This window comes from Coptis chinensis, chromosome 2 (genome assembly GCF_015680905.1).
Source record: "Coptis chinensis isolate HL-2020 chromosome 2, ASM1568090v1, whole genome shotgun sequence".
NCBI lineage: Eukaryota > Viridiplantae > Streptophyta > Magnoliopsida > Ranunculales > Ranunculaceae > Coptis > Coptis chinensis.
This window is the reverse complement of record NC_141457.1, coordinates 3,155,987-3,170,021: the sequence shown is the minus strand read 5'-3', so window position 1 is coordinate 3,170,021 and position 14,035 is coordinate 3,155,987.

Sequence of the window (14,035 nt, the reverse complement as noted above, 5' to 3'; positions counted from 1 at the left end):
CAGATTAAACGCGTGTCTCTTCATCCATAGATAACAGAAAGATATAATTACCGGATGACTACCATCCGGATCGAAGTTGAATATATTTTAACTCGGGGAAAGGGGTTTAAGACCGGGGTGGAAGGAAAAATCAATAGATGTTTCGGTCGGGGTCCTCATTTTGCATAATGAATACTTACTTAGGTAGCAAGTCTTCATACTCAATATGTGGAGCAACCGGCGTCTACAATTGGTGTGGACTCAAGGATGGTGTTGACTTCCTCTAAGTAGAGTCGCTTACAAAATCTGAAGGTCCAAAAGAAAGGAATTTGTACATATTGTTTTCGAAAACGTGTTGTTAAAATAATCTTGAGCTAAGCTCTCGATCATGCTAACCTCCCCATCTATGTAGGCGAATCACGGTAATTGTTTCATCATTTTAAAACATTTACCTCAACCGTAAGATGGCCAAAAGATAAGGACATCTTACCATCGCGCAATTAATAAGTCGCGCTGGCGGTTGCTAAAAAAGGGCTAAGATGATCGGTACAGAGTCATTAGCTTACTTTCGTATCGAGGATAACAAAATCCGCAGGATAGTAAAAATCCTGAACCTTAACAAGCACGTTTTCCACTACACCCTTAGGATACTTAATAGACCCGGCCGCTAATTGCAACGCTATTTTTTGTAGGTTGCATTTCTGTAGACCTATTTGTTTATACAAGTAATACGGGAGTAAGTTAACACTCGCCCCAGATCTAATAAAGCGGTCGTCGTGTGGGAATCTCCTAAGGTGCATTTTACAGTAGGACGACCAAGGTAAAAAGGCGTCTTTAGGTATGTTGGTCTTACGCCTAGTAGTGCACAACTCTTTAAGAAACTTAGCATGATTAGGTAGCTTTTTAATAGCTTCGAGAAAAGGAAGGTTTATCGTTAGATTTTTAAAAACGTTCCTAATCTCCTCGAAGTTGGTATCCCTGGTTAGCATGGCTAATTTTTGAGGGAATGGTGGTTTCGCTCTATATTTAGCGTATGGCTCGACTTGATGTGTAAGCTTGGCTTTCTGTTTCTTAGGTTGTGGTTTAACTGGTACTTCTATAGTGGTAGGTTCTTCAGTTTCTATTTCAGTATCTAGTTCGATATCCGGTGTAGGGAGTACTGATGGGGTAACTATAGGCATAGTTACTTTGTTATCAACCACTTTTCCAGAGCGGAGAGTGGTGATGGCATTTAGTCACCTACTATTGTCGTTTCCGTACTAGTATTACCGTTTACCTCAAAGGCTGTGTTTGTTGTTTTAGGGTTTGGTATCGCTTGTCCTGAAAACACGCCTTTTGGTTGGGCTTTCTCTTGGGCTAACTGTTGTATGCCCTGATTTATGGATTGTAATATCTATTGGTTTGATTGAGTCATTGATTGGAAAAGTTGTTGGGTAACCTGTATAAAGGCCGATCACGGTCCGATTGTGTAGGTGTAGTAGTCACGGTGGGTGCGACCGAACTATCTCACGCTGATTATTTATGGGTGGGTTTTGATAGTTACTATTGTTAACCGAACGATACCTCTATTGGTATTATAATTATTATAATTATTCTGACCTTGTGCTACACCTTGTCGTGGTTGCGCTTTGGTTGTTATAATTATTATAATTTCCCTGACCTTGTCCCCCGCCCTTGCCTAGGTGGAGCTTGATTATAGTTGTTTGTTTGCCTAACATTTTGGTTATTAAACCCTGGAGTTGTAACTTGTTGATTATTTCGCCAACTAAAGTTGGGATGTTGTCTCCATGAGGCATTAGGAATAGGATAGTTATTAATGGAGCAAACATTATCTTGCTCTAATTGTTGTTGTTCATAGGCGAGAGGACAATAGGAGTCAGGGTGCTCAGGACTCAAACAGAAATTACATGGGTTGGAGTTGACATTCATGACGGGAATAGGCTTTTGTTGAATAGAAATAGCCTCTACTTTTTTAGTTAGAGATTCGATTAAATTTTTAAGTTCTAGATCGGGTTGCATCTCAAACATACCGGCGGCCTTAACTGTTGAAGAGGAACTAGCAGACCGGGGATATCATCACTCCCAATTGTTATTGCGTTTAGTTTGTTCTTCTAAAATTTGTAAGCCTCTCGGAGGCTCCTTTACTTAGGAAACTACCCCCATTCATTATGTCAAGGACTTCTTTATGGTGATGTTGAAGTCCTTTGAAAAAGGCAACCTAACTAACGTGTCTTTTTGCTAGGTTATGGTGTGGACACTCTATTAGCGGATCGGTGAAACGATTCCAAGCCTCGAAAAATGATTCATGAGGGTTCTATCGGAAGAAATGAATCTTGGAAAGCATTTCATCCGTTTTAAAGGGTAAAAAAATGTTCCATAAATAGCTGAACAAGTTTAGCCCACGAGTCCATTGAGAGTTAGCGCTTTGGGCGCTTAACCAAGACGCCGCCTTATCGGCTAAGGTGAAAGGAAATACCCTCGCTTTAATTTGTTCCGCACCAACCGTAGGATGATGGAATGTTGTAAGGACTTGTTCTATCCTACGCATGTGTTGGTAAGGTTTTTCATGGCCTAAACCATGGAAAACGGGTAACAAATTAAATATGTTTGGGGGGATTCAAAAATCCCCCACTGGGTTTGCTAGAATGATGCAAGATTTAGGGCTATCACTCAAAGCTTTGTAGAAGTCGAAGAGAGGAGTCTCTCTTTCTTCACCCATTATGTCAGGTATGGTTGGTGGGATAGTAGTTAGAGGTGTTGTGATTGGTATACTCGATATGTTTGTTTGTTGACGGTTAATTACGTTTGGTGTTTTTCTCCAACCAGACCTTAATCTCATGCAAGTCTAAGTCTAAACACGAAAACAATCCAAACAATCTTGATATATTAGTATGAACCTCTAACCGGAGATGCGAGGTATTGAAGAAAGGAATACCTGATAGCGTCCTTGCTTCGCTTATGAATAGCGTCTTGTTTACGCGTGTTCAGTGTAAATAACAAGTTAGAACACTGAAAAAAAACTTAAAAATCGAAGTTAGAAACAAACCTGTAGAAATCCGCAAAATTTTGCATAGGGCGCGGTTGCGCTTGCATAGAAGCCTGTGGCCGCCTCTTGTCCAGATAAGTGGCGGGTCGCTACAAAGTCCAGTAAGTGAGGGCGGGTCGCGCTCAGTATGAGGGCAGGTCGCGCTCGAAGTCCAGACTATAGGGCGCAGGCACGCTCCTTATAGGCGCGATCGCGCTCCATGTAATTGCCTCGAATTTTTCAACGCAAAACGAATAACCACAAGTATGAATCAAACAAGGGTGGGTGGGTTTAATGGGACTTAAAAATGACTAATTCTACTATGAAAACAATGCTAAAGTGCAACTAAGATGGCAGCGGCGCCATTTGATAAAAGATAAAATTGAATAGTCTACCTACGAAATGAACGATGAACTCAAAACGCAAGTAAACTAAAACTATCTTATGTTTATATGTTATCAAAGTTTCCTACTCTCAAGTCTATGAGATATAGTGGAGTAGGAAGTTCATTCCATTTTTAGTGCTCTAGCATGGAATTGTTTTCTAATCTAATTACTCAGTCTTAAGTCAATGAGAGCTTTACGAAGGTGATATACTACGATACTTACCGAATTTGAATACTTGAATTTAACTACTTAATGCTATGGAAATATGATTGTGCTTGAATCTAGATAAAGGATTAGAGGGAATTGAATCCACCTCGAATCCAACTTAATAACCCTAACATAGATTCTTGTATCTCGATTCTTACGTTCTTCTACGGCAAGAAATTCGAAGTTCTAATCCCTAGTGTTCATGGCATTTCTACCGAAAGTACTAACTAGCATGTGAGGTCGCCCACCCATTCTCATGGCTTAATCACGACCTTCTAGATTGGAATAGATTCTACAATGTTTCTACACTATACCACTAAGTTTTCATCAAGGCTTCATCAACCCCTCTAATGGAGGTTTTAGCCTTGACTCATCAAACCATCATTTCCCATTTCATTATAACTACACATCATATTAAAATTCTAACTTAACTAAATTAACTAACAATGGTTCAATCTATTTAAACTACGGAATGATAATCAATAAGAATTAAAATCAGATCTATAAATTGAAATAACACAATTCGAAATTGAGAAAACAACTATTTTATTTATCTAATCAATCAAGAACAATGATTCAAAGACTTAATCTAAAACAAGAATTGAAAATGGAACTAAAGCTTAATTTAATTAATGAAAACAGATCTAGAATTATCTATATTATTTTAGGTCTAACTAGCTACCATTAATAAAGAGCTAAACTTTGGTTTTTATACTTTCAGATCCAAAAATCGTGCATGGGCTTGGAGCTATGTTTTGGGCCAGAGAATTAGGCCCAAAACCCAATTCTTTCAGTCCAAAAAGGCCTCTTCAGCTGCAGTTGGCTTCCATAGACTTTTCGTCTACTTCTGCTCCTCTGATTGGGTCAAGGCTTAAACCATTGGAAAGCTCTTTCTAAGACGGTCATTTTGACATAAGGTAAGCCTAATTCCGAGGTCTAAGTCCAAAGATACGGCTTTTGGAAGTTCTACTGACTTGTGTGCTGTTTTAGCCCGTGTCGACTTTTCAGCTTTTGACCGGGCTTTAGGAAGGCTTTATCTTTTTGAATCTTGGCCTTTAATCACGGAACTCCTTAGTAACCGACCTTTTCTCCTTTATCTCACTAAAGTGGCACATTTCTACACATAATGGACTTTGAAGCCTGAAATGCATAAAAACACGTAATCAGTATTAACTCTTAATTATTACTCACATAATTGGTCCAAAAGTATGACTGTTAAAGGGTTAAAACTACAGTTTTGGGCTCTTATCACTTCCCAACTCCCCTAATTATATTACTCAAAAACGCCAGAATACAGAACTCATACTTCTGCTCCTAGAGTATCCATAGAACATGAAGGCAGTTCAGACTGATGTCATTGACCTTCTCCTTCCTGATGACATTCCTACCAATCCACTGAGCTACAGCCAGCTGGTTGGTTCGCAGAGATGACTTGCGAACACAATGTGAGCTCACATTATAGTTCCCTTCCAAAACAGTCACATTCATTAAAGGCTCGATCCCAGTAAATTGGGATTCCTGTAATGTGGCATCGAGATGGCGTCTAGGCGGAATGCCTAAAATCTCAGCCAACACCCAATAGATACTTCTCTCCTCCTCCCAGCCACCTTAACAAAAATTCTATTCCCATCCAACTCCCTTGTCCTATAAAATTGTTGGACCAAATCTTCGTGGTAAAAATCGGCTGTTGAGTACCACAACCTACTCCAATCTCTCCTAACCATCTCGTCACCATAAAACGGCGCAAGGTGGTCGGCCTTAAATGCTTGCTCCGACAAAATCCTCTGTCTTTGAGCCATTGTAAGTTTGAACTGATTTGAGGGTTTGTAAAAAGTGTAGGAAACAATGTGAAACAACCTTACTTAGAAAACGATGGTGGTGGCACGGCAGTTCAATTTTTTTTTTATTTTTTTCTAATTTTCGGTGGTGGAAATTGGTGGAGAAGGTTGTGGGAATGGTTTGGAAAAGATTTGGGGTGGGTTTGTATTGTGGGCGTGGGTGTAGTTAGGGTTTTTTTTTTTTTTTTTTTCGTTGCTAGGTTTGAATCTTGTTAATGGCGGTGCGAATGGAAAACGTGAACTATTGGTTTGAAGGATGGAGACGTTGCACGTGCACACCAGTTTGGGCCCAATCCCAATTTGTTTTTTTGATTTTTTGCGCAACTTCAAACTAAAATTGCCGCTTTGTTACCGGTCCGATTTTTGCAAATGAGCTATGGAAATTATCAAGGGAGAATTTCCAATCCAATGATCCATAAAACACTCTATTCCGACCGTGGGTGACATCTAAGAAGATGGGAAACGACACGAAGTAAGTGCATGACATAAGTTAGGCGAACGAATGAAATCTAAATTCATAGATAATGTCAACCCAAATCGAAATATGATTAAACGGCCTAAGCAACACAAATGTAAAGTTGAATAATCCCAGACGGAAAACGAACACCCCAACCCCAAACAAATTTTAGACAACAGAGTTTAGAAATTTTGTTTTAAAAGTGGGTCTTGTAAAGTCAGATCCCCGAGACTTCCTAAATTATTATGTTTATGATTTTAACAATTTTTATTTTTTTATTATTTATTTTATGTTATTTTATTTTATTTTTATTTTCATTTTTTTTTAAAAATATTTAATATAAGAAAAACAAGAAAGCAATAAATGTATAATTCACACCATAGAGGAACATGACTCAAAATCCGAGAAAACATGCAAGAGTGGAAAACGTGAATTATGCTTAACGTGGACTTAGGATCTGGTACTTACAGCCACACACTCCGTAGGCAGGGCCCGGTTACCTGAATGGTGCACTTACCAATATATGGAAATGAAAGGAAGTACACCAACGAAAAGGTCAGTCCTCATAGATAGGGTCCTGTAAAAGGACTTCCTCTACATTAGGGGACAAAAGCTCATGGAAATGTTTCAACCGTTGGCCATTGACTTGATAAGTACTCTTGTCCTTGGGATTTACCAAGGTGATTGCCCCGTGAGGGGTGACTTTAGTAACCATAAAAGGTCCTGACCAACGGGCTTTTAATTTCCCTGGAAAAATATGTAGATGGGAGTTGTAAAGCAAAACCTTTTGACCTACCAGAAACTCTGTGCGCAAGATTTACTTATCATGAACACGTTTCATGTTAGCTTTATAGTCCTTCGCAAGATCATAATAATCGCTACGGATTTCTTCAAGTTCATTCAATTGCAACTTGCGCTTGACACCCGCCTCATCAAAATTGAAGTTAAGGCTTTTTATAGCCCACATAGGATGGTGCTCCAATTCAACGGGCAAATGACAAGGTTTCCCAAATATAAGTCTAAAGGGAGACATACCTATAGGAGTTTTGAAAGCAGTCCTATATGCCCATAAGGCATCAGATAGACGCTTTCACCAGTCTTTCCTATCAGGATTTACAGTTGTTTCTAAGATTTTTTTGATTTCCCTATTAGAAACTTCTACTTGTCCGCTAGTTTGTGGATGATACGGAGTTGCTACCTTATGTGTAACTCCATACTTTTTCATGAGAGATGCAACAACTCTGTTACAAAAATGTGTTCCACCATCACTAATGATGGCTTTGGGAATGCCAAATCGACAGAAAATATACTCTTTAAGAAAAAATACAACTGTCTTATGGTCATTGTTATAGCAAGCCATGGCCTCTATCCATTTAGACACGTAGTCCACGGCAACTAGAATATAAATGAAACCATGGGAAATAGGAAAAGGACCCATGAAATCAATGCCCCATACGTCAAAAATTTCCACCACCATGATTGGATTTAATGGCATCATATTACGCTTCGTGATTCGCCCAAATTGTTGGCAACGAACACATGTCTTGCAAAGCACTTGGGCATCTTTAAAGAGAGTAGGCCAATAAAACCCACATTGAAGAATTTTAGCAGCTGTTTTCCTACCACTAAAATGGCCACCAAACTCTTTGTCATGGCAGAATGAGAGAACCTCATTATATTCCCATTGGGGAATACAACGACGAATAATCTGATCCGCACAATACTTGAAAAGGTAGGGCTCATCCTAGTAGTATAGCTTAACTCTGGCCAATAACTTCTTACGTTCATTTCTTGACCAATCATAAGGAATAACATCATACTCTAAATAATTCACAATGTCAGAATACCATGGTGTAGAAAAAATAGCATACAGATGCTCATCAAGAAAATAGTCCGGTATGGACTCAGAATCACTATCATCGTCGTTTGTAAGTCTAGATAAGTGGTCGGCAACTACATACCCCTCTTTTGTCCTTTATTTCTAATGTGAACTCTTGCAAGAGAAGAATCCATCGGATTAATCTCTGCTTAGCATCCTTCTTTGCGAGAAGGTACCTAAGGGCAGCATAGTCCGTGTAAACTAGAGTCTTAGAACCAACCAAATAAGGACGAAACTTATCTAAAGCATAAACGACAGCTAAGAATTTTTTTTTCAGTAGTTGTATAATTCATTTGACCATTGTTTAGAGTTTTACTAGCTTAATAAATAACAGTGGACTTATTATCTAGTTTCTGTCCCAAGACAGCACCAACTGCATAATCACTAGCATCACACATGAGTTAGAAAGGTTTAGACCAATCGGGAGGCTGTATAATGGGTGTAGAAGTTAAGGCCGCTTTTAATATTTCAAAAGCTTGTTTACAGTTAAAATTAAAATAAAAAATGGCATCCTTTAAAAGTAGATTAGTTAACGGCCTAGCTATTTTTGAAAAATCTTTGATAAAACGTCTATAAAAACCTGCATGGCCTAGAAAGGCTCTCATTTCACGGATAGTCCATGATATAGGTAGAGTCGCTATCTTATCTAGTTTGGCCTTATCTACTTCGATGCCATCACTAGATACGATGTGACCTAGTATTATGCCTTTTTTCCCCCATGAAATAACATTTTTCCTAATTTAAAACCAGACTCTTCTCTTCACATCGTGTCAAAACTTTAGACAGGTTAGATAAGTAGTCAGTGAAAGAGTCTCCATAGATAGAAAAATCACCCATGAATACTTCCATGAAACGCTCTACCATGTCACTAAATATATTAAGCATACACCGCTAGAAGGTACTAGGAGCATTTCAAAGGTCAAAAGGCATTCGTTTATAGGCGTATGTTCCAAAAGGACATGTGAAGGTAGTCTTTTCTTGGTCATCAATATCAATAATAATTTGGAAATAGCCAGAGTAGCCATCCAAAAAACTATAAAAAGCATGACCAGCTAGACGTTCCAACATCTGATCTATAAAGGGTAAAGGAAAATGATCCTTTCGTGTCATGGCATTTAAACGTTTGTAATCAATACAGATCCTCCATTTCATAGGACCATGCGTGGAAACATATTCACCCTTGGCATTACGTACCATGGTAATCCCTTATTTCTTAGGAACTATATGAATGGGACTTACCCATTCGCTATCAGAGATTGGGTATATGATACCCGCATCGAGTAACTGTAAGACTTCTTCCCTGACCACCTCTTTCATGGCAAGGTTGAAGCGAAGGTGAGGTTCGCGAGAAGTCTTTGCGTTTTCCTCCAAATGGATGCGATAAGTGCATACATTACGGTCAATTCCCTTAATGTCGGCTAGGGACCAACCAATCGCAGAACGATGTTCCCTAATCACCCTGATCAAACGTGTCTCTTCCTCTTTAGATAACAGAGAAGATATTATTACAGGATGACTACCATCCGGATCAAGTTGAATATACTTTAACTCAGGAGGAAGTGGTTTAAGCACTGGGGTGGAAGGAATATCGATAAATGCTTCTGGAGGGTCCTCATCTTGAGTAATGAATACTTGCTTAGGCAGCAAGTCTTCAAATTCTGTAGATGGAGCAACAGAAGGGTTTACGATAGGTGTAGACTCAAAGATGTTGTTGACTTCCTCTAAGTAGGAGTCATCGACGAAATCTGAACTTCCAAAAGATAGGAATTTATGCATTTGGTTTTCTGGAAACATGTTATTAAAATAATCTTGAGCTAAGCTCTCGATCATGCTAACCTCCCCATCTACAGATGAATCTGGTAACTGTTTCATCATATTAAAAACATTTACCTCAACAGAAAGATAGCCACAAGGATATCGAACCATCGCGGCATTTTATGAGCGCGTTGGCAGTTGCCAAGAAAGGACGCCCTAAAATGATCGGAACAGAGTCGTTAGCGACTTCTGTATCAAGGATAACAAAATCAGCAGGATAGTTGAAATCCTGGACCTTAACAAGCACATTTGCAACCACACCCTTAGGGTACTTAATAGATCGATCCACTAATTGCAATGTCATTTTAGTAGGTTGCATATCTTGTAGACCTATTTGTTTGTATAGATAATACGGGAGTAAGTTAACACTCGACCCCAGGTCTAGTAAAGCGGTCGTCGTGTGGGAATCTCCTAAGGTGCATTGTACAGTAGGACGACTTGGGTCCTTGTACATTAGGAATATTAGTCTTGCGCCTTTTAGTGCATAACTCTTTGAGAAACTTAGCATGGTGAGATAATTTTTTAAGTGCTTCGAGAAAGGATAGGTTTATCGTTAGATTTTTGAAAAATTCCCTAATCTCGTCAAAGTTTGTATCCCTATTTAACATAGCTAATTTCTAGGGAAACGATTGTTTCTCTCTATATTTAGCATATGGATCAACTGGGTGTCTAACCTTTGCTTTCTGTTTCATAGGTTGTGGTTTAACTAGTACCTCTACAGGGGTAGGCTCATCAGTTTCTATTTCGGTATCTAGTTCAATCTCTGGTGTAGGGACTACTTGTGGGGTAACTATAAGCATAGTTACGTTGTTATCAACCACTCTCCCAGAACGGAGAGTGGTGATGACATTTAGCTCACCTACGTTTGCATTTTCCATACTAGTATTACCGTTCACCTCAAAGGCTGTGTTTGTTGTTTTAGGAATAGTTATTGCTTGACCTGGAAACACACCTTTGGGTTGTACTTTCTCTTGAGCTAATTGCTGTAAGGAAAGTTGGATGGCTTGTAAAATCTGTTGTTGAGATTGCATAAAGGTATCAAAATAATCCGGTTGTGGAGTAGTATTTGCTACTGGTTGTGTGACAGGACCTATGTTACGTTGATTATTAATGGGTGGATTTTGATAGTTATTATTTACCGGAACGATACCTCTATTAGCATTATAATTATTATTGTTATAATTATTATAATTACCCTGACCTTGTCCTTGACCTTGTCGTGGTGGAGCTTGGCTATAATTGTTTGCTTGCTTAACATTTTGATTATTAAACCCTGGAGGTGTTACTTGTTGATTATTTCTCCAACTGAAGTTGGGATGTTGTCTCCAAGGGGCGTTAGGAATAGGATAACTATTAATCGAGCAAACATTATCTTGTTGTGATGTTTGTTGTTCATAAAAGAGAGGACAATAGGAGTTGGGATGCTCTGGACCCAAACAGAAATTACATGGATTGGTGTTGACATTCATGACGGGAATAGGCTTTTCTTGAACAGAAATAGCCTCTACCTTTTTAGTGAGAGATTCGATTAAATTTTTTAGTTCAAGATCGGGTTTCATCTCAAACATACCGACGACCTTAACCGTTGTAGAAGAACTAGCGGAATGGGAGATATCATCACTACCCCCCCAATTATTATTACACTTAGTTTGATCTTCTAAAAATTTAGAAGCCTCTGAGGCTCCCTTACTTCGGAAACTTCCCCCATTCATTATGTCAAGGACTTCTTTATGGTGGTATAGAAGTCCTTTGAAAAAGGCACGAACTAACGTGTCTTCCGCAAGGTTATGGTGTGGAAACTCTATAAGAAGATCGGTGAAACGATTCCAAGCCTCTGAAAATGATTCATGAGGATTGTGTCGAAAGAAATGAATCTTGGAAAGCGTTTCATCAGTCTTCAGTGGTGGGTAAAAATGTTCCATAAATAGTTGAACAAGTTTAGCCCACGAGTCCACAGAATTAGGCGCTTGGGCAGTTAACCAAGACGCCGCCTTGTCGGCTAAGGTGAAAGGAAACACCCTCAGTTTAATTTGTTCAGCACCAACCGTAGGATAGTGGAATGTAGTAAGGACTTGGTCAATCCTACACATGTGCTGATAAGGTTTTTCATGTTCTAACCCATGAAAAACGGGTAACAAATTAAATATATTTGGGGGGATTCATAAATCCCCCACTGGGTCTGATAGAATGATGCAAGATTTAGGGCTATCGTTCAAGGCTTTGTAAAAGTCAGAGAGAGGAGACTCTCTTTCGTCAGCCATTATTTCTGGTGTAGTGTGTGGTATACTAAAAAGGTGTGTTTGTTGACGTTGCCGGTTGATTATGTTAGGCGTTTTTCTTTAGCCTGACCTTTATCTCATGCAAGGCTAAGACCAATCTTAACTAAACACGACAACACTCCAAACAATCCTGATATGCTAGTATGAACCTCTAACAGGAGATGCGAGGTGTTGAAGAAAGGAGTACCTGAATGCCTCCTTGCTTCGCTTATAAATAGCGTCTTGTTTTACGTTAGCTCAGTGTATATAACAAGTTAGAACACTGAAAACCTTGAAGAAATGGAAGTTTGAAACAAACCTATGGAAATCGGGCAGTTTCAGCAGAGGGCGCGGGTCGCGCTGAGAATAGGCCTAGGTAGGGCGCGGGTCGCACTCATGTCCAACTCGAGCACCAGGCGCTTCAGCGCGGGGGACGCTTGAACTTACCCTTGGTAGGGCGCGGATTGCGCTCAGGTAAAAACTGGAGTTCCAGGCGCTTTAGCGCGGGTGGCGCTCCAATTTAGCCTGCCTAGGGCGCAGGTCGCGCTCCGTGTAATTCTGCGAGGAAAATTTCAGTTCTGAAACTAAACAACCACAGTTTGAATCAAACTAGGGTGGATGGGTTATGGGACTTTGGAAGACTAACTTTTCTAAAGAAAACAATACTAAAGGGAACTAAGATGGCAGCGGCGCTATTTGATAAACGTAAAAATGACTAGTTTCTACTCACGAATAAAAACAATACTCCAACGGAAGTAAAACTAAAACTTTACGAAGACTATTTATCAAAGATTTATTACTCTAGAATCTATCGAAATACAGTGGAGTAAAAGATTCGTTCCAGTCCTAGTTCTTTAGCATTCAATATTTTCTAATATTATCAGTCATATCCAAAGTTAATGAGAGTATTACGGAGGGAATTTTATACTACGATGTGAATTCAAATAACAAGATACGCTAATTTAAACTACAGAATTTCTAAATTGACTATATGATAAGGAATTAGGGGGAATTGATTCCACCTTAACTCGACTTAATCAACTAACAAAGATTCGTCGTGATCCAAATTTCAATGCTTTCACATATCAAAATGGTAATTCTAATCCCTAATTATACATGACAATCTCTACCAATTAATAACTAGCATGTGATGCAACCAAACCCATTCTCATGGTGAACTAATTACTTTCTAGAATTGAATAGATTATCGCGATAATTTCTAAGTTAACAAAGATCAAGCTTCATCAAGGCTTCTTCAACCCCCTCTAATGGAGGTTTAGCCTAAAATCATTATGCTATTATTTCCCAATGAAATTAAACAAGACATCAATAAAAAATTCTAACTTTACTAATATAAACTTTCAATTCAGTAATTCAAATCTAAATTAACAACTAAGAAATGATTAACAACTAAGAACTGAATTTGGATTTAAGTAATTTAATAAACCAAAACTGAAATTATGAATAACTCACTACTTTTATTAAACTAATGAAGAATAAAACAATGATTCAATAACTAAATTAATAATCTACTTGTTCTAAACTAATTACTTGAACATATAACTAGATCTAAAACAAGATATGAAAAACTAATTAATTGAATGAAAAACTAGATATAAAACTATGCTCTAATGGCTACTTTCTATCTAAACTAATTATATCTTCAGAGCTAAGTCTTGTGTGTTGAAATGGAGGAGACCAGATCCACATTTTCGTGCATGGGCTGAGGAGCCATGTTTTGGGCCGGAAAATCGAGCCCAAAACCCAATCTCTTCAGTCCACAGGGCCCTTTTCAGCTGGATCTGACTTTTCGTCCACTTCTGCTCCTCTAATTGGGTCAAGTTTTGGACCATTGGAAATCTCTTTCCAAGCCGATCATTTTGATATAAGGTACGCCCAATTCCAAGGCCTGAGTTCAAAGATACGGTCTTCGGAAGTTCTGCTGACTTTTTTGTGTTGTTTCTACCCGCGTTCACTTTGACTTTTCAGCTTTTGACCGGGCTTTACAAAGGCTTTTCTCCTTGAATCTTGGACTTTAATCACATAACTCTTTAACAACCAACCCTTGCTCTTTTATCTCGCCAAAGTGACACATTTCTACACATAATTGACTTCAATGCCTGAAATACATAAAAGCACGTAATCAGCATTAACTCTTATTTATTACTCGCATAATTGGTCTAAAAGTATT